Genomic DNA, 21,643 nt, shown 5'->3' with positions numbered 1-21,643 from the left:
GGAGATTAAAACACCTCAGTTTAATCATGACAAAATACTAACCCCAATAAACCAGAGATGCTCTCTTACTAAATAACGTTCTCTTAAATGTGACTCCTTAGTCTTGATTGTGCCATTTCCGCTCAGGAAATTGTTTCACCAATTAAATCCCAGTGACCTCTGTGGGAATACGGCTCCCGCACAGACTTTCATTTACTCCCAAAGGTGAGTCTGAATGCAGTACTGTAAAATGAGTCATCAGGTGTTACATATTCTAAAAAGAAGCACTTATTCAAACCTTTGCTTTTTAAAAAATCGGATTCAAAATATTTCGTCAAACCCTAGCAAGTATGACTTGGTACAAAGGGAACATTATACCTTTGTGTCTTTTACTGACCGCTGTTGTGTCCTAGGTTTTCATAAGCCCTGCTACCATATAACTCGTCATCGGGCAGAGTGTTGATGTGGAAAGTAGACACACCACATATTTTCTACAGATTTTAATTACAACAACAATGTTTATTCACTCTAGTGAAAGAGTAATCCCTATTTCAATCATCAAGTATTTATTGAATTTAAACTTGTTATGTGACTACAAGTGAGGGGATAGTAAAGCATACACTGGCTTGGGCATGGAAGAGACTACAAGTAAAGAGGCATTTTGGAAACTGGGCAGTGAGAGTTTGTGGCTAATAATTCTGGGCAAAAGGAATGATAGAATTCCATGATTTCTGGGAAGAGGGGCACTCTATCTGTGGTATATTAAAGTGCATAGGCTTTGGAGATAGACCACTGGGTTCAAATGACATCTCTGCCATTTAATGACTATGTGATTTTGTGCAAGTCAGGAAATCGTCACTCTGTTACACTAAAGATGCTTTCTTAGTGGATAATATCCTTGTAAATGTGACTCCTTAGGATTAGTCTGATCATGCTATTTCCACTCAGGAGATTTTTTTTTCACCAATTAAATCTTAATAACTTCTGTGAAAATCTAGCTCCAGTGCAGACTTTTATTTCTTTAATTTCTCTGTGCCCCAGCTCTCTCTCTTGTAAAATGGAGATAATGATAATGGCCACCTTATTGGGTTGTTAGAAAGATGAGGAGAATTAATGTTTATAAAGCACTTAAGACAGTGACTGGAACATATTATACACTATATAAATAAAAATCAACGTATGCCCAGAAGCTGTGATTTTTCTACTAAAAACTCAGTATTATATAAAACACTCTCTAATTCCATGGTGGACAAGACAGAAGAAAGTGTCTGCAGAGCCGAAACCTATGTAAAGAAATATATACAATTTCCTTGATCATAAACAGCTATAGAAAGCTTAGGGTCCATTTTGAAGGAATGCAAGCTTACTTCAATTCTAGCAGCACACAGAGCTGTGCATAGCTAGAGACAGAGCAGACAGAAATTCTGTATACAAAGTCTAGACTGTAAGAAATTCTCTTTGTAACTGACAGTAAATGCCATGACATCAAAAGGCAAGTATTCTTATGTAGACAGAGCTGGATATGATCCTCAAGGGACTTAGAAAAGGCCGCAGGTGGTACAGAGCTGAATGATTAAAGAAGCCTGAAATCTGAGTAGGAAAACCATGAAGGGGCATGTGTTTTCGCCAAATCCTTAGTGAAACACTTACATAAATACTAAAATCATACTATGATTACATACAAACATACATATTATATATATATACATAAAGCTTACATTAACTGCTTACATGTTTTTTATCTTGTAGAGCCCTTCAGTCAACTTTAGTAAACCCTCTTGAGTAGCCAAAACTGAAGAGCAGCTTCTTATAATGTTATAGATAGGAGTCTGAATTAGGAGAACCCTAAAAGAGGCAGTCCAAATACACTTTATAAAATGATGGCTTAATGATAATTTAGTACCACATATTTGCAATAAGATGACAAATATTCATAGAAATTTTAGTGTATTGGAAGAGGTTGTGGAGGAGAGTATATAGGATTTCTTTGTATAGTTTTAATATTAAATGTATTGCTGATATAAAACTACAAAAACGAATTTGTTCTTGAGTATCTAAATATCCATTATAAATTTGATTACATTCCTTAAACAATTATTTGCTGTTAGGATTAAGTCTTTAAACTCCTTAAATAATAGATACATTGAAATGATTATAAAACTCATTATGTTTATGTATGTACTCCTTTAAAAATCAGCACTGTGTGTTTATTATATTTCTTACTTTTTTCACTACTGTTTTTATATATTTCCTGTATTACTGTCACTCTTATTTTAGTAACCTCTTAGGGATTCATTTTGATCCTCTTAGGAAATCATTTTGATTCCTTCTCAGGGTTTCAATAATGCTTGTAGAACTGCATCACCCAAATAACATTTTCTCAGACCCTCTGTGGTTATGGATAGTCAGTATAAGATCAATAGATTCACTTGGGAGCGGCAAAAATTAGATGGTGGTGATGGTTGCGCAATTCTGGGACTATACTAAAAACCACTGAAATGTATACTTTAAATAGGTGAATTATATCTCAATAGAACTATAAAAAATGATCAATTGATTCTTGGTTGCTTCTCCCAAGGGGATTCAACATGTAGGCACTGGTCATCATGCTGAGTTCCTTTTACTAGATAAATTTTGCTTGTTTCATCAATATGGATTTTTAAGTCCACACTTTTCATAAGTTTTATAATTTTAAGCCTGGTGTCCTTCCCACTAACATGATTTTTTGAGTCTTCTTTAGCCAATGTATGGTATATAATTATAACTGTGTAAAAGGATTTTAATTTGTAGAAGCATCAAAGGTTTGAAAGTCAAACAGAAGGCTGAGTCGATAGACTCAAAGGAGTACCTGTAGAATGTTTGGCAGTGTAGAGGTCAGGTGCACTGGCCCTAGAGCCAAACCACCTAGAGTTAAATCCCAGCTCTGTACCCTGTTAATTATGTCATCATGAGCATTTATACAACTTGTGTGTCTTAGTTTTCATTTGTAAAATGGGGATAATATTAAATAACACCTAACTCACAGGGCTATTAGAAGGATGAATGAGTTAGCATATATAAATCATTAGAACATAGTAATATGTTATTACTATGGTAATTGTAAGAGCTATTATTACTACTATCATTAGTGAAATACAATATTTTTCCACCCATTATGCCTTTGTTGATTCTCCTTATATTTGGTTATTTTTTGTGATCATTCATGTTGATTAGTTCTTCCTTGTCTCAGTGTGGTAACTACTTTCCCTTCACTATTTGGTTTATTCGTAGTTCTTTATGTTTATTCTTCCATTAAACAAACATATTTATATGTACTTCTAAAGCTGACATATAATATGAAAACATTATGCCCATAAAAATGACCAGTCTACTAGGCTATATATTAAAATGAATGAAAAACTAGTCATATCCTATTTACCTTAATTTTGCTTGACCATTATTTTTCCACATACTTTATAACTTCTCTTTTGAGAAGTTAAACCATCCTGATTGTGTGTGTACTGCCACGTGAAATCAGTCATTCTCCAAGAACCACTGATTTTTATAGTGGGAAGAATAGGATTAGACAAAAGTTGTCACAAGAATGCACAGGTGGATTTGGGGTCAGAAGTATGTAATTATATCTGCCACCAAAACATTCACCTACTTTGATAACACAATCAAATTTTGATTCATATTTTAAAAAAATCAGAGCTCTTAGGATAATTACCACCTAAGACACAGAAGTTACATGTTTGGCCATTAGCTTAGTAGCTATATGAATTTTATCATATCTAGTTCCAGTTTTAGAAATTAAAGCAGCATAAAATGCAGAAAATTTATTTTCTAACCAGTGAATATCTTGTTACTAGGAAACACAATCTGTGTCATGTGGGAGCAAACCTTTTTTTCTTTTATGTCCTTGCTTTTTGACTTCCTTCTATTTTTTACAAGCTCAAAAGTTTCATCTTTGGATTTCATATACCTATTTTGCCTTATTAAAGCATTCAGTAAATATTTGATGAATAAATAGTATAAAATATATACTGATGTGTACAGATACTAATACATTCAATCTCACTGACTTACATTATAAAATGGTCCAGTGATGTTACACACCCTTGGACAAGAGGATCGCAGTCAATTTGTTTGAAACTTCTTTTCAACTTTTAGTCAATTTCTCCTCCTTACAGGCATCTATAGACAAATCAACATATGAAATTGATAGATTTTTATGTTAACTACAAGTTGTGAAATAGTAGCTGCAGCTCAGGTTTGATGAAGAAGACTTCATTTCAAAATGAAGTCCAATCTGCATCTAATCATTGTTGTCACTTTAAATAATCACATGAATTCAAAGTGAATCTAACTTTTAGACGGTTTTATGCAAAAATGACATCACGTTATGTTTCCTTGCAAGAAGTGTACTTTTGCACCATTTTAAATGAAAATTGATTTGGTAAGATTATTACTGCTATAAACACAGGTAAATTAGAAAAATCCTTTTCAGTACACCAGTTTGGCAACAATTAATGTGCTAATCACATATTGGAAGTAGGAACTTGAGATCAAACAGATTTTAATTAGAATTCTGGCTCCAGCACCTACTAGCTATATGACTCAGGGCAAGTTTACCTAACCTCTATAAACTTTTTTTTCCTTACTTTTAAAACAGGAAGAATTATGTCTGCCTCTTAGAGTTATTGTGAGGATTACATGGAATAACATTTAAAATGATAGTGGATCAAATGGTAGATTCACTTGTATCGCTTTAAGGTATCTCCATATTGCTTTCCACAGAGGTTGAACTAGTTTGCAGTCCCACCAGCAGTGTAGGAGTGTTTCTATCTCTCTGCTTCCACGCCAGCATTTGTTATTTGGAGACTTTTTGATAAAGGCCATTCTCACTCTAGTTAAGTGATATCTCATTGTGGTTTTGATTTGCATTTCCCTGATCCAGCAATCCCATTACTGAGCATCTACCCAAAAGATCCAATGACATTCTACAAAAAAGACACCTGCACTCGAATGTTTATAGCAGCACAATTCATAATCGCAAGGCTGTGGAAACAGCCCAAGTGCCCATCAATCCAAGAATGGATTAATAAATGTGGTATATGTATACCATGGAGTATTATTCAGCTCTAAGAAACAACAGTGATATAGCACATCTCATATTTTCCTGTTTAGAGCTGGAACTCATACTACTAAGTGAAGTATCCCAAGAATGGAAAAACAAGCACCACATATACTCACCAGCAAACTGGCATTAACTGAGCAGCACCTAAGTGGACACATAGGTACTACAGTAATAGGGTATTGGGCAGGTGGGAGGGGGCGGGGGGAGGGGGGCGGGTATATACATACATAATGAGTGACATGTTTACCATCTGGGGGATGGTCATGCTGGAGACTCAGACTTGTGGGGGGAGGGGGAGAAAGGGCATTTATTGAAACCTTAAAATCTGTACCCCCATAATATGCCAAAATAAATTTAAAAATATTAAAAAAATAAAAAATAAAATAATGAATATTGCTAGCCCTTGCAATGTATGGAAGTTATTATTTTTTATGGACATATTATCTGATTCTATAAGGCCCTTCTTTCCTGCTCAGAGTAACAGTATCATTATATGCAGATCTTTTCCTAAAGTGTATTAAACTATGATGATCCCCAAGACCTGGAATTTTTAGAAGTATCTCATGCTCCTGAGAAAAAGAGGAGAGGTATGAGAGCTCCACATAGATCTCAGGTGATAGCCACACTTTCTTTAAAAAAATATATTGATGTGAATTTAAACTTGACTTTTCAGATGTAGAAATATTAAGCATAATGGAAAAGACACATGGGATTATTTGGTCTAATATTAATATGTACATTCTTCAATCCAGATAAAAGCCTTGATTATATAAGAATATTTTATTATCTCATCTAAGCTTTTCAAAATTTATACTAAGAATTTCTAGTTTAAATTTGAGATTTAATAAGATGTTGCCATATAAGTTAATTTATATAAAGCTTTATAATGACATTAGTAAATTTATTGACATAAACAAAAGACAATAATTTCTTTAGTGTGGCTCAGTTGGGCCTTCAAGGACTTCTGTGATCCTTGTTTTAGGGGAAATATTTACTAAATAATGATGGCTCCCATTTAGTGTCATAATAAAGGGTACTTAAGGTTTGATAATTAAGTTCTTCAAATCTACAAATGTGGTGTTAAACATATAGTACTGGCGCCCCTTAGTGTACAAATGAATTATTACAGTTACACTTTCCCCTTTGTCCTTGGTACTTCTTTGAGTGTGAATAAACCTCCATAGATCCATGAGAGAAGATGCTAATATACAAATCCCCAAAATATGTGTTAAGAATAATCTCCATTACTACCTCCTTTGTGATATATTTAACAATCATTATGCTGTTTCTGTATTGTCAGATAATCTTTTCAATGAACCAATGGATTTAATTTAGGAGTTCTTAATGTCATATATTCAGGCCATCATTGTGCAATATGGCAAAACAAGGATAAAATAGATCATCCTCAGTGTTCAGCCCTGGCCTAGATTGCTCATGTTATATAGGTAAGACCATCATAATTTCAATTGTTTCCTTATTCAAAAACATGTACTTTCTTGCTATACGTTGTGATTTTCTTAAATGAAAAATCAGAGTTTGATTCACTGTATCACTAATAAATAAATTAGGCCTAGGTATGGTAGGTAGCTCATACACTAATCTCAGTGCTTTGGGAAGCTGAGGTGGGAAGATTGCCTAAGGCCAGGAATTTGAGACCAGCCTCGGCAACATAGTGAGACCTTGTCTCCACAAATAATAAATTAGCCAGGCATTGTGGCATGAGCCTATAGTCCTAGCTACTCAGGAGACTGAGGTGAGAGGATTGCTTGAGGCCAGGGGTTTGAGGTTATAGTGAGCTATGATTGTGCCACTACGCTCCAACATGAGGGATCCAGTAAAACTCTGTCTCAAAAAACAAAAACAAATCAAAAAAGAACAAACTGGATTAAGAAGAGAATGTAGAAGTTGTAGAAGTTTACCATTTTTGCTCCAATATTTTCCAGTTAACAGTTTATTGGAAATTTATTTCACTAAGGACATAGTTTTCATCGGTTTTTAATTCATCTCAAATTCAGAACTAAGGTCTTATTACTCGATTTTTCATTGCATTCTTTATATGGCTTCTTATGGTTTTTATTAATGCTGTTCACCAAGTATTTCCAGTTCTCCTCTTGAGCACATGGTAGAAATGCATTTCTGTGGTCCTGTGATTTAGGTGTTGGCTCTACAGCTTGCTTTAGTCAATGAAATGTGAATGGAATTATGCATTTTATCTTGGGGGGTAAAATTTAGGAGCCAATTATTTGTCACTTAATCCATGGTGACAACAATTCTCCAAATGGAGGCTGCTCTGTGTACCAGAAAGAAAACAATACAATGTAGACACCCAGTTGAGCTGCAATAGAAATGGAGCATAAATGAGAATTTAAACTTTTCCTCTGTTAAGCCATAGAGGTTTGAAGGTAGTTCTTTACTGCAGCATAACCTAGTCCATCATGACAGATACACTCCTCTTTTTAGATGTACCTGTATTTTAAATTTCCTCCATTGTTAATATCACTATCAATTATAGCTTTTGTAAAGAATTTTTAAAAGAGAATCCATGTTTATTAAGCATTATTTGGTTAATAATTCATCATCAATGTAACAGAAAGTTTTTTATACTAGTAGTTATAGGTTGTAATTGGTTATTAAACATTTTTCTTGAATGTGATGAACTAAATTTTGAGATAGCATAAAAAGTAGAGATAGCAAAGCATTCATTTGACTTTGCACAGAATTTTGTGGTAGGATAAATTATCTTTTTTATTTTTTCACTATTGATTTACATAGAATATATTTTATGTTCATAAAAGCTTATTAATTATATAATCCTAATAATCCTTGCTAAACGAGTATTAATATAGTCAACTATTATGCTACTAACTTCTTTCAGCAATTTATCAGAATTTTGAAATTCCCTGGATTACATTTTATGTATCTAGAATCAAGAGAATCTGCAATGTTAAGAATAAAAGCATAAATATTCACCGGTATTATCACAGTTATATGACTCAACTTTTTGTTTCTTGTGGAGAAATAGATGAGCAAAATACTTTTACTTTGTAGCTCTTGGTTCTGGCACTTGAAGATAATTATCATACTTTCTTTTTGTATTTTATTCTCTTTTATTACTTGTGAATTTTATTTGATTCATTTGTTTCACAAGTAATTACTAAAAACTTACCATATACCAGGCACTGTTTAATATTCTGATCACTTAATTATTACCATACCTCTCTTTGAAACAGCTTCAAGATCAAAATGATATTCTATAATTCTGAAATTTAGATATGGCTCTTTCAAGAGATAACACTTTCTAATGATTTTAATGCTGTAAACTTATTTTTTATTGATGCATAACTTGCATAAAATAAAACACAGTTGTACAGTTAACTAATTTTTGAGAAATGTGTACACTTGTAAAACCATCACCCCAGTCAAGCAATAATGAGATAACCTTATTATCCATGGGAATGGCTAAAATCACATACTGAAAATACCAGGATTTGAAGAAAATGTATGGCAAATGTAAACTCTCCTACATTGCTGATGGATGTGTCAAATAGAACAATCACTTTGGAAAATTGGTGATTTCTTACAAATTTCAGCATATACCTACCCTAAATTTTAGCAGCTCTACTGTAGGATATTTACCCAAGAGAAATAAAAGCACATATGTGAAAAATCAAACAAACATTTTCATAGAAGCTTAATTTATATTAATAATTGCTCCATGTTTCAAAATGTCCATCAATAGCCAAACTGATGAATAATTTGTTGTATAGGATGGAATACTACTCAGCAAGAAAAAGAATACTCCACTGACACATGGGGTATATGGAGGAATCTCAAACACCCTGTTATGCAAAAGAAGCCAAGAAAACAGTGAGAGTACATTGTGTACATTTCCACAGAAATCAGATCAGGGCTTGACTCTGGCTGGAAGGGATTGGGAGAAAGGATGTGATAAAATGATGAGGAAAATCCTGAAAAGAGCCTGAAATTTTTTTACATATAAAATTCTGTCCATAAAATCTGTCCCAAACTTTACTGACCTATGAAATATGTATATGTGATATAAACTATAGACAATCAACTAGATATAAAAGAACCAAATTAAGAATTCAACTGCCATAAACTTCAGAGTAAATTGTTTGGCATTTATGTCCAACCAACTTGACTATATGCTAAACAACAAATCAATACTTTATTAAAAAACATGACAGAATCATATATCATCTACAGTGTCCAGGATACAACTCAAAATTGTATAAAGAAACCATGGAACATTTTCCATATGTATGAAAAGAGGCAATCAATGGAAACTAACCGTAATATGACACAGATGTTGGAATTAGCAGTAAAGAATTTTAATGTAGCTATTATAACTATGCTCAAGAATAAAAATGTGCTTATAAAAAATGAATATCAGCAGAAAAATAGAAACTATAAATTAAGCCAAGTAGAAATTTTAACACTAATATATTTGCTAATGATATTAAAATGGCCTCCTAAATTTTCATTTCTATTATAAGTTACATGATAAAAAATTTTAAAAACACAAAAAAATTTTAGTACTGAAACACAATATCTGAAATTAAAAACTCATTGGATATCTAAATAACAGATTGGAGATGACCAAAAAATAATTGGTTACCTTGATGATAGATCAATAGAAGTTATAATGTAAGTAACTGGAAAATTTTTTTAAAAATGTTTCAATGCCCTGTGGGAACAATACCTGGTATCAGAGTCTCAGGAGGGCAGAAAAAAAGTGCATAAAAAAAATATTGAAAAAATAATGACCAAAATTTTCTCACATTTCATGAAATCAATATATGTGCAGAATCAATAGATTTCAAGCTTCAAATGTCTGCAGGCAGAATGTAAACTGTCCCATTTGGAAGGCTTTGTAAGCAAGAAGAAATGAAGAAAAAGATACAGAAATATATACAGATGATTTAAATACCTACATGGTATACAATAGTAAAACAATATCTTAATGTATTAAAAGAGGATGGAATGAAATTACATGATGACAACCACCTGTAAGTTTGGAAGGAATAAATATGGTTAAAGTACTGTATGGAAAGAGGGAAAAGGTAGTAATTATCCTCAAGTGGTAAGTTACACATAATAATTGATATATGGCATATGACTTTCGTAGTAGGACAGGGGATAAGCAGGATGACACAAAATAATCAACCTAGAATTCTATATTTATACAATTTATCATAAAATGTAAAGTCTTAAATATATGTATTTTCAGATATTCAATGCCCCCTCCAATATTGTTTAATCTTTCTTTTTCGGAAAACGACTGAAGAACAGTCTCTGCTAAAGAAAAAAGAATATAATGGAGTGGGAAGGCAGGGAGGCAATAATTAACTGTTTGTATTAGTTTTCTAGGGATGTCCTAATGACATACCACAGACTAGGTGCCTTAAACAACAGGAAATTATTTTCCCACAGTCCTGGAGGCTAGAAGTCCAAGGTCAAGGGATAGGCAGAGCTTGTTTTCTCTGAGGCGCTCTCTCTGGCTTACAGATGGCTGCCCCCTTGCTGTCTCTTCATATAGCCATCCTTCCATGCATGCGTACCTCGGTGTCTCTCTGTGTGCCCTAATCTCCTCTTAGAGGGGTCCTAGTCAGATTGGATTTGGGTACACCTCCATGACCTCATTTTAATTCTATTGCTAGCTTTAAATAACGTCACATTCTGAAGTATTATGGCTTCAAGATATGAATTTTGGGAGCACACAATTCAATCCATAACAGGGACATAAGAGTAGTAGAAAAGCATAACTCCCAGGGATGATGCTTTAGTGACGCTCCCAGGATGGCAGCTGCAGAAGGCCAGAGAGTGACAGTCCACACTGAAGCAGGAAGATGGAGGATTCCCACAGTGGTATCAACAGATAAAAAAGGAAACTTTCAGATATATCTGAACTGTTTGGAACTATTAAGAAAATATTTACTTTTCTGGCAGATATCTGAGGAGGAATTAGTGGTAGGTATATAGGAAACTAAGCAGATTTTAAAATTGACAGCAATTAACTCCATAGAGAACAAAGAGTTATACAAGAAAGGAAATTCAAGCATAGCAAATTACATAATAATATTTATGTAGTTATAGTAATCAAAACCCAGGGAAGTTTTCCAATTAAAATTGTGATAACATTCTATTAAGAAGGTCAGGGAAAGTATGAAAGACGTAAATCTTTACATTTCACAATAGGAAGTCAAAATATAATATCTAAAACTAAAAAAAAAAAACCAAAAATGGTTATATGGCATGCTATTAAGAAATACAGCTGGGGTTGGTGGCTTACTTCTGTAATTCCAGCTACTAGGGAGGCTGGGCGAGTTCAAATTCAGCCTGGACAACATAGTGAGACTCTGTCTCTTAAAAAAAAAAAAGATAGAAAAGAAAAAAGAAAGGAACAAAGAAAGAGAAATATTGAGGTGAATAAGAGAAAGACAGACCTACAGAATTAAAAGAATTTGCTTCTGGAGTGAAACAGGGAATAGGTAGAGGTGGGGCAGGACACTACTGTGTTGCATTAAAACCCTTGCAAAATCTTTGACTTTTTAAACATATGTTTATAGCAAATTTTTGAAAAAAATTAAATAAAATATTGAGTAGAATTTCTACTTAAAACACCTATACTAGTAAATCACGAACTAAAATTCCTATCCAAATATCTCTGTGAACATATATGTCTTACTTCTTTTTTGATATCTCCATTCGATATATCATAGCTAGTTCTAACTTGGTTTGTTATTTCCCAAGCATGCTTCCTGCTGCTCCTTCTGTGTTTTTCCATGCAAAAAATAGCACTATCCTTCAGCCAGTCATCCAAGTCAGAAAACTAAACATGTGTCTCTGATTTACTACCAACACATAATCACTGAATCCTGTTGATTTCATCTTGTTACAGTCAGCGTCCTTTCCTACATCTCTGCCGATTCTCACTTAGTTCTGGTATTACTGAGCTTATTATGTTATGTGTATATGTGCCAATTACTGTCTTGCCTTTAGTTCTAATCACATACTAGTTCTTCTGCTTGGACCAATTCTCTTTCTCTTCTAGAGATCATGAAAGCACTGGATCTTTCAGAAAGTTCTCCCTCACATAGCCACCTCATTACTCATTTTGGCCTAGATATTATACTTGTGTCTATCATAATGATTGAAACACAGAAGATGCTTAATTTTGTTTCAGGAATAAATAAATGTATTGAATGAATATTGATAAATTCCACGACAAGGAGTCTGATTCTTCTATCATTGTTAGGAATTATTTCTGAGGTTTAGGTAAAAAGCTCCAGGTCTATTTTACTTAAAGTCTATGCTGGCTAGAAAAATTTAAAGCTATTTTTATTGAGAAATCCAAATGTATCACCCATCATCTGCAAATTCAAACATCATGTCTTTTACATAAAATGCCTGTCAGTGTAGATATTTTCTTTAACACATAAATATTATGAACGAAAGGTCCCACTACTTTGGATGTGCCTTCTGCTTGGAGAGGTTAAACTCAATGGAAGAACACTGTCTGCTTCAAAGTCATCAATCAGAGATTTAGCTACTCCTTTCCCCTCTTTCCTCTCTTAGTTGAGCAGCTGTCAGTTTGCCAGAAAAGACCTCAACCCTTGCTCTGCTACGATGTCAGGGAGATGGATATTCATCTAAGACTGCAAGAGGACAAGGTGCACTTGGGTGGTTGCATTTCACTGCATTTATTCTTAGATAACATTTATTTTAAGATAAAAAATTTCTCCCTCATATTAAGATATAATATTGACAGCTCAGAGGGTAAACAGTCACACAAAGTTGCTGAGTGGAAAAATCTCAGTAGAGCAAAGTTCAAGAAGAATTTAAAATGAAAAGACTGTGTATAAGCAACATAATTACCTTTGTCATCTTCTTCAACTTTTCAGTACTAGAACTTTCTAGTAGCTAAACACAACTAGAATGAATCTACTTTCTTATTTCTTCATACACATTTCTAGGTAGGAGGTGGCATAACACACACTGTTGTGTACTTTCCCCATTTTGTTTTTCTGTGAACGTGATTGACAGAAAAGCTGCACTGGGAAAAATAATTCATGTGTTATATCCTAGTTCATCCCTTACTTTGGGACCTTAAAAATTATTTCAACAATAATTGATAAAGCTCATTTAATAAAAGCTCATTTTCTACAAAATAGGGATATGTGTTTTGCCAAATGCAAAGCTTTTTAAAAATATCAATTTATATGGAAGAGTACCATAATTATGAAAGTGCTTTACAAATGCAAAATCCTATTTCTTACATAATACATATATTATTTCTTAGTGAAGTTTCCAAGCATAATCATAAGGTAGCTAGAGACACATATTGCACTCAATATAGATTTACTGTTTACATAGTTTGCTCATGGCACAAGTTTAGGAGGGCATTTTGTCAAAGCTGGGACAGTTCTCTAAAGTGTGTTAGGGTTATGGAGTGAAAGGAGTTGATACTATGAGTAGAAGTTAGGACACAATCTTGTTGGCAAAAAGAAATGGGATCATTCATAACCATTAATTCTGTAATATATTTTACCTACTGCTACTTCGTGCTAGGTGTTGAGGATAAAAAGATGAGTATCACTTAGCCTTTGTCATCTAGGTATGCACCATCTAGTAGAGACACCGAAAGATAAAATTTGTAATAAAACATTCTACATGTATTATCAAGTATTATGAAATTACACACACAAAAAGAGGTAATTAACTTTATATGGGGACTGGACAGACAGGTACAAAATACTTCATAGAAGAGACAGTCTTGAGTTTAAAGAATGAATAAGGGGAGGAGATAAGAAGAAATTTTAAGTTACCAAGTCACACTAGCATAAAGTAATATAACTAAATTTAATTATAAAGAGCAAGCTGGTGCCTAAAGATTAGGACATGTGATCAGGAAAAGTTGATGATTAGAGGAGCAAGGGAGGCAGATCAGGAAGAGCTTCTTACCAAGCTAAGAAATATAAATTTTATTCTGCAGATACTGAACTATCTTTAAAGAATTTTAAATAGATAAGTCTCCTAGTCAGACTGTGTGTGTACGTTCATTCTAAAAGTGGTATGGAGAAAAAATTCAAGTGTGAAGAGGCCAAAATTAGGCTGATAGGAGGTTAAGATTTTTAAAATGCTGAAGCTGTAAAATAAAGTGATTTTTCATGGGAATAAAGACTTGGAGTGATCAGGACAAACATTTCAGAAGTACAATGATAGGATGAAGATGAAATGTGATGGAGAAGTGAACATCTAAGGTGACTGCTACATTTTGATTTGGGCAATTAATGGAATGGTGGTTGCTTGGCTTGAGTGTTTCCTCTAAAGCTCATGTTGAAATTTAATTGTAATTGCGATGCTATTAAGAGGTGGGACCTTTAAGAGTTGATTAGATTATGAGGGCTCTGTCCTTATTAATGAATTAATGCCATTATTTCAGGAGTGGATTAATTATTGCAGGAGTGGGTTGTTGTAAAATTGAGCTCTCTTTCACATGAGCTCTCTTGACCTTCTGCCATGGAATGATACTGCAAAAAGACCTCACCAGATGCCAGTGATATGCTCTTAGATTTCCCAGCCTCCAGAGCTGTGAGCCAAATAAACTAAATAGTTTAAAATACACAGTTTTAAGTACTCTGTTATAGCAGCAGAAAAATGACTAGGACAGAAAATTGGTACTAAGAAGTGCAGCTGTTACTATAACAATTACTGGAAAATGTGAAAGAGACTATGAAACTGGTTAATGGGTAGAGGCTGGAAGAACTCAAAGAAGCAAGCTAGAAAAAGCCTAGATCGCCTAGATTGTTTCTGAACCCTGGGCACTGTGGCTGGTGCTATTTTGAGGTCCCTCTTCAGAGCACTGTGTCTACCTGGGGTCAGATCTCCTGTGGCCATGTCTCTACTACCCGTGCTGGGCTAGGGAGGAAGCAGGGAGGCTGATGCTCTTATGTGTGCAGTGGGTGGGTGCTGTGTGCTCTCACCACTGCGGGGGTGGGGGTGGGGTGGGCAGGCAGAGCAGCTACCCATGGACCAGATACCCACTGCCATTGCCACGACTACTGTCAGTGCAGTCAGACCTGAGTGGAATGAACACCCAGGCTGCCATGTGCAGAGTGCCTGCCATGCACCTGTGGCTCACTTGTCTCATGCCCACTGTGCACTGCCCGCCCATGACAACCACTGGGAATGGGGAGCTACAGGAGACTAGCAGTATTAAAGGCTCACAGTGTGTCCACTCTTCTCCTGCCTGGACAATTCCAGAGTAGGATTCAAGCATGCCATCCAGGAACCTCTCCCCTCTCTTCACTGAGCAACAGAGTTCTCAGTAGAGTAGCAAAGGTATACTGCAAAGCCATCTGTTTTGAACTAAGAGAAGAGGTTCCAGATGAGAAGGAACCAGCAGAAGAATTCTGGCAACATGAAAAAATAGGCTGTTTTGATACCCGCAAAGGATCACACTAGCTCTCCATTAATGCACTGCAATCAAAAGGAAATTATTGAAATGTCAGATATGGAATTATGAGTATGGATTGCAAGTAAGATCCATGGGGCTGATGAGAAAGTTGAAAACCAACACAAACAAAACAAAACAAAAAGACATGAATAAAAATTGATTAAAGAATATATGAAAAAATATAACAGAACTTCTAAAATTGAAAGAGTCATTTATAGAATGTTAAAATACAGTAGAAATTTTAACAACACACTAGACCAAAGAGAAGAAGGAATTTCAGAGCTTGAAGACATGGCTTTCAAATTAATCCAGTCAATCACAAATGAAGAAAAAAGAAGAATCAATAATCCCTGTGAGAAATAAGGAATTGTGTAAAATGAAAAAAATATAAAATCATAGAAATCCTTGAGGGAGAAGAAGAAAAACCAAAAAGAATGGAAAACCTATTTGAGGGAATATTGGAGGAAAACTTCTCTGGTATTGCTAGAGGTTTAGACATCCAGATACAAAAAGGTCAGTGAACACCTGAAAGATTTAAGGCAAATAGGACATCACCGAGGCACCTGGTCATCATTCTGGCCAAAGTCAAAGTGAAGGAGAAAAACCTACAAGCTGAAAAAAATATCAAGTAACTTACAAAAGAAAGCCCATCAGACAAATGACAGACTTCTCAGCAGAAACCTTATAAGTCAGAAGGGATTGAGGTCTCAATGTTCGTCTTCAAAACCAGAATAACTAGCAGCCAAGAATTTTGTATCCTGCAAAGTTAAATTTCATAAATGAGGGAGAAATAAAATCTTTCCCAGACAAGCAAATACTAAGGGAATTTGTCACCCATAGAGCTGCCCTAGAAATGGTTAAAAGTGTTCTATACATGGAACAGATCAATACTGACCAGTGAAAAAAACCTGAAAGTTAAAAATCATAGCTCTTATAAAATAGTAACACAAGGGAGAAAGTGAAACAACTAGGTAACAATAAACAGTACGACCAGAACAGTATCTCACATTATAACATTAACAGTAAATGTAAACAGTCTTAGTCCCCTACTTATAAGATACAGACTGGCTGAATGGATTTTAAAAAACACAACCCAAATATATTCTATCTCCAAGAATCCCATTTCACTCACAAAGATTCTCACAGACTCAAAGTAAAGGGGTGAAAAAATGGTTCCCATTGCATGCAAATGGAAACCATAAGTGAGCAGGAGTAGCTATTCTCATATCAGATAAAATAGACTTTAAGTCAACAATAGTTAAAAAAAAAAAAGATGGTCATTATATAATGATAAAGGGATTAACTTGACAAGAAGATTTAACAATGCTAAATATATATGCACCTAACACAGGAGCTCCCAGATTCATAAAACAAATTCTACCATATCCAAGGAAAGAAATAAAAATTGACATCATAATGGCCAGAGACTTTAACACTCCACTCTTAGAACTAGATGGATCATTGAGGCAGAAAATCAACAAAAAAACACTGAACTTAGATAGGACTTAAGAACAAAGGGACCCATCACACATCTATAGAACATTCTATCCAAACTGCAGAATATACATACATTCTTTTCATCAGCACATGGGACATTTTCAAAGATATTGTTAGGCTACAAAAAAAGTTTAGCAAATTTAGAAAAATTTAAATTATACCATATATCTTCTCAGTCACCATAGTGGAATAAAACTAGAAAACAATTCCAAGAGGAAATCACAAAATTATATAAATACATGAAAATTAATCTGCAGTAGCATGACTCTTGGGTCAATGACAAAAATCAAGATGGAAATCAAATAATTTTTTAATTTAATGACAAAGGCAATACAAACTTCCAAAATCTCTAGGACATAGTAAAACCAGTGCTTATAGGGAATGTCATAGCTTTAAATGCCTATAAATGCCTATAAAAGACACAAAGATCACAAATTAACAACCTCATGTCACAACTCAAGGAATTAAAATAAGAAGAACAAAACGAACCCAAAGCTGCAGAAGAAAAGAAATAAAGGTTGAAGCAGAACTAAATGGAAACCAAAAAAAAATCAATACAGATGATCAATGAAACACAAATGTCCCACTTTGAAAAGATAAAAAAAATTGAAAAATCTCAATATTAACCAGAAATATAAGAGAAAAATTTACATAAACTGAATCAGAAATGAAAAAGGAGATATTATAACTGATTCCAAAAATACAAAATATCATCTGAGACTACTGTGAAAACTTCCACACACAAAACTAGAAAATTTAGAGGAAATGGATAAATTTTTGGATGCACACAAACTCCCAACCTTGAATCAGGAAGAAACAGAAAAACCTGAATGAGTAGTGAGATTGAAGCTGTAAAGAAAATCTACCAATAAAAAAAAAAAGCCCAGGACCAGCAGCCAGATGCACAAATTCTACCAGACCTACCAAGAACAACTGGCACCTATTCATATCATCAAGGAGGAGGGAATTCTCCCTAACTCATTCTACAAAGACAGTATCACGCTGATACCAAACCCAGGAAGGACATATCAAAAACAGAAAACCATAGACCAATATCCCTCATGAACAAAGATACAAAAATTCTCAACAAAACACTAGCAAATTGAATCCAACAGCGTATCAAAAAGATACTTCATTGGGATCAAGTGGATTTTATTCCAGGGATGCAAGTACGGTTCAACATACACAAATCAATGGATGTGATTCATGACATAAAAAGAATTAAAAACAAAGACCATATGACCATCTCAATAGATGCAGAAAAAGCATTCGATAAAATCCAGCACACTTTTATGTAAAACCCCTTAACAAACTAGGCATAAAAAGAACATATCTCAAAATAATGAAAGCCTTACATGACAAACCCACAGCCAACATCATTCTAAATGAGGAAAAATTGAAAGCATTCCCTCTAAGAACTGGAACATAACAAGGATGCCCACTGTCACCACTTCTATTCAACATAGTGCTGGAAATCCTTGTCAGAGCAATCAGGCAAGAGAAAGAAGTAAAGGACATCCAAATCAAGAAAGAGGAAGTCAAACTATCCCTACTTGCCAATGACATGATCTTATCTCTAGAAAACTTAAAGACTCCACCACAACATTCCTAGAATTGGTAAATTCAGCAAAGTCTCAGATGACAGAATTAATGTACACAAATCAGTACCACTTCTATATACTAGTAACAATCATACTGAGAGTTAAATAAAAACCCAATATCATTCACAATAGCTCCAAAGAAAATAAAATATTAATACTTATGAAGATACTTAACCAAGGAGGTGAAATATCTCTACAACAAAAACTACAAAACACTGATGCAAGAATCATAGATGACACAACAAATGGAAAAACATCCTACATTCATGGATTAGAAGAACTAATATTGTTAAAATGTCCATATTGCCCAAAGTCATTTATAGATTCAACACAATTCCCAACAAAATACCAAGGCCATTTTTCATAGACCTAGAAAAAATAATACTAACCTATTCAGGTCTGGTAGAATTTGGCTATGAATCTGGCTGTTGCTGGGCTTTTTTTTTATTTGTAGATTTTTTATTACTGCTTCAATCTCACTACTTGTTCAGTTTTTCTGTTTCTTTCTGATTCAAGCTTGGGTTTGTATGCATCCAAAAATTTATCCATTTCCTCTAGATTTTCTAGTTTTGTGTGTAGAAGTTTCATAGGATATGGAACAAACAAACAAACAAACAAAAAGGAGCCCCAATAACCAAAGCAATCCTAAGCAAAAAGAATAAATCTGGAGGCATCACATTACCTGACTTAAAATTATACTACCAGGCTATCATAACCATAACAGCATGGGACTGGTATAAAGGTAGACACATAGACCAATGGAAGAGAATAGAGAAACCAGATATAAAATTATATAACTACATCCAACTGATTTTGGAAAAAGCAGAGAAAAACTTATACTGGGGAAAGGATGCCCTATTCAGTAAATAGTGTTGGGAAAACTGGATAGCCACATGTAGAAGAACGAAACCGGATTTCTCTCTCTCACCATATACAAAAATTAAATGAAGATGGATTAATGACTTAAATGTAAGAGCTGAAACCATGAAAATTCTAGAAGAAAACATAGGAAAAACTCTTCTACACACTGGCAGTCCTATTGTCAAATTGCTTACAAATGCTTATCTATAAAAATCATTCTTAGCTTGAATGTCATACAAAACAATGCAGCAGGCCAGATGTGGCCTGTGGGCTGCGTGTAATTTGCTACTACCTGAGCTAAAGGATGTGTCAATAAAATTTGGACATTTAAAAAATGGATAAGGGGATGCTGGAAAAATTTTAATTGTTGTTATGCGATTTAATGAATGGTAACAGAAATGAAACCCAATACTATTAGCTATAGATATGTCTGAAAAATTGTGGTATGTTGTGCCTTTTTACAAACTTCGTGCTTGATTACCTTCACTGCAAGTCAGAGAGTAATCGTTGGCATATGAAAGAGGACTGGTCTGCAGTTGATTTGTGATAATATTCATGCTACATATTTTGCCCTTAAGAGTGAGAATTTTGCTACTAAATGTCTCCTTTTCATGATTTAGAAACATCTATTTAACCACTCCATAGAAAGAAAATCACATATAAAAATTTCACCAAATTTTCCAGAGAAATAAGAAAGGGAATATAGGGAGGCTTCCCATGATGTTGGGATAGATCACACCATGTCATCCATCAATATAATGAGCTGCAAAGAGCCCTTAGTCCTGACCCCAGAACTCTCTGATCTGCATAGCCGGGGATATGACTGCTACATAAAGAGTCAGCTCTGGTCCAGTGATGCAAATCAAGTATATTTCCATTCTCAGTAATTTAAAGAGTATTGTTAATCTGAAAACCAAGGTGACTTGGGGTTAAGTTTCTCTTTTATTCCTGCTCTTATGCCAGCACTATTAGCTGGGCTACATAATTATTACTAAGACCTTTTACCTTTGTCCTAGAGATTTGGTCTCAATGTGTTGTCTTTCTAATCTGAGGCTGATCTCAGTAACCTGACCAGCTCCTATTTGCTCTAAGGCCAAGCCAGGCTGCTTCCCTTAAAATCAGAGGCTGCCTGCAAACTCCAGCTTTGAAACCAAGGCACTGATGACTACCTCTGGACCCTGCATGCAAGCCTGTCTTCCTGGATCTCCACAGTCTGGCCAACAGCAGAATCTTTATTGCAGGTCCTCTCTAGAGCTCTGAAATGATGCTCCCTAAATGCCTATGCATCATTTTGGTCCAATAAATGTTCAACTTTTCTGTATCGCAAAAAAAAAAAATTAGGAAAACTATAGTGAAAAATCATTAATATATTTTGGGTTATTTAAAAATTTCTTATGTTCTTCCCAATCTTCATGTTGAATGTCCTTGATTTTGTGGAATATTACTTGTATCGTGTTTGATATTTAAGTCTTTGGTTGAATAAGTTGACAATCATGTTTGTCAAAAGTTTTGAAATTTTACTAGATAATAAAATCCCAATGTCATGAGGAAGTGGGAGGACAGTTCCAGATAATGGAAGTTGCCTCACTGGAGTCCTCACAGACTCTGATGGGCTGTCCACTTCCACTTACTGCCAGTTACTATGCTAATTGGATCCCAAGTCTATTGGCAAGACTGCACTTTGTCCTATGGCCTTAAAATGCTCCGTCCCCAAGGACAGCTGTTTAGTGAGGACTTATTTTCCATATATTACCAATTTAGCCACTTGCTTCAAGTGACAGGACTCCACGGTCAATCAATGCGAAAGTGGGGGCTAAAATGAATGGCAGCAATTCAGCAAGTGACTACAAATCAGAGTGACTGAATCTATATATCACATCCAATTCTGTTACAGGAAATAGGCTTGATAAAATACATAACTTAAGCCACCCAGAAACAACTCGCCCTATCCATCAAGCAAGCAAGACATCACCTTCATACTTTTTCTTTCAAAACAATTTCCTTACAGAAACTTTCTAGATTTGTATAAACATCTTTTCCTGCTTTACCTTCCTGTAAACTTGAGGTTGCCCTCATTTAGTCACTCAAGTGAAAACAATATTAGGA

Source organism: Microcebus murinus, chromosome 9, assembly GCF_040939455.1.
Source record: "Microcebus murinus isolate Inina chromosome 9, M.murinus_Inina_mat1.0, whole genome shotgun sequence".
NCBI lineage: Eukaryota > Metazoa > Chordata > Mammalia > Primates > Cheirogaleidae > Microcebus > Microcebus murinus.
Note: the sequence above shows the minus strand (reverse complement) of the source record.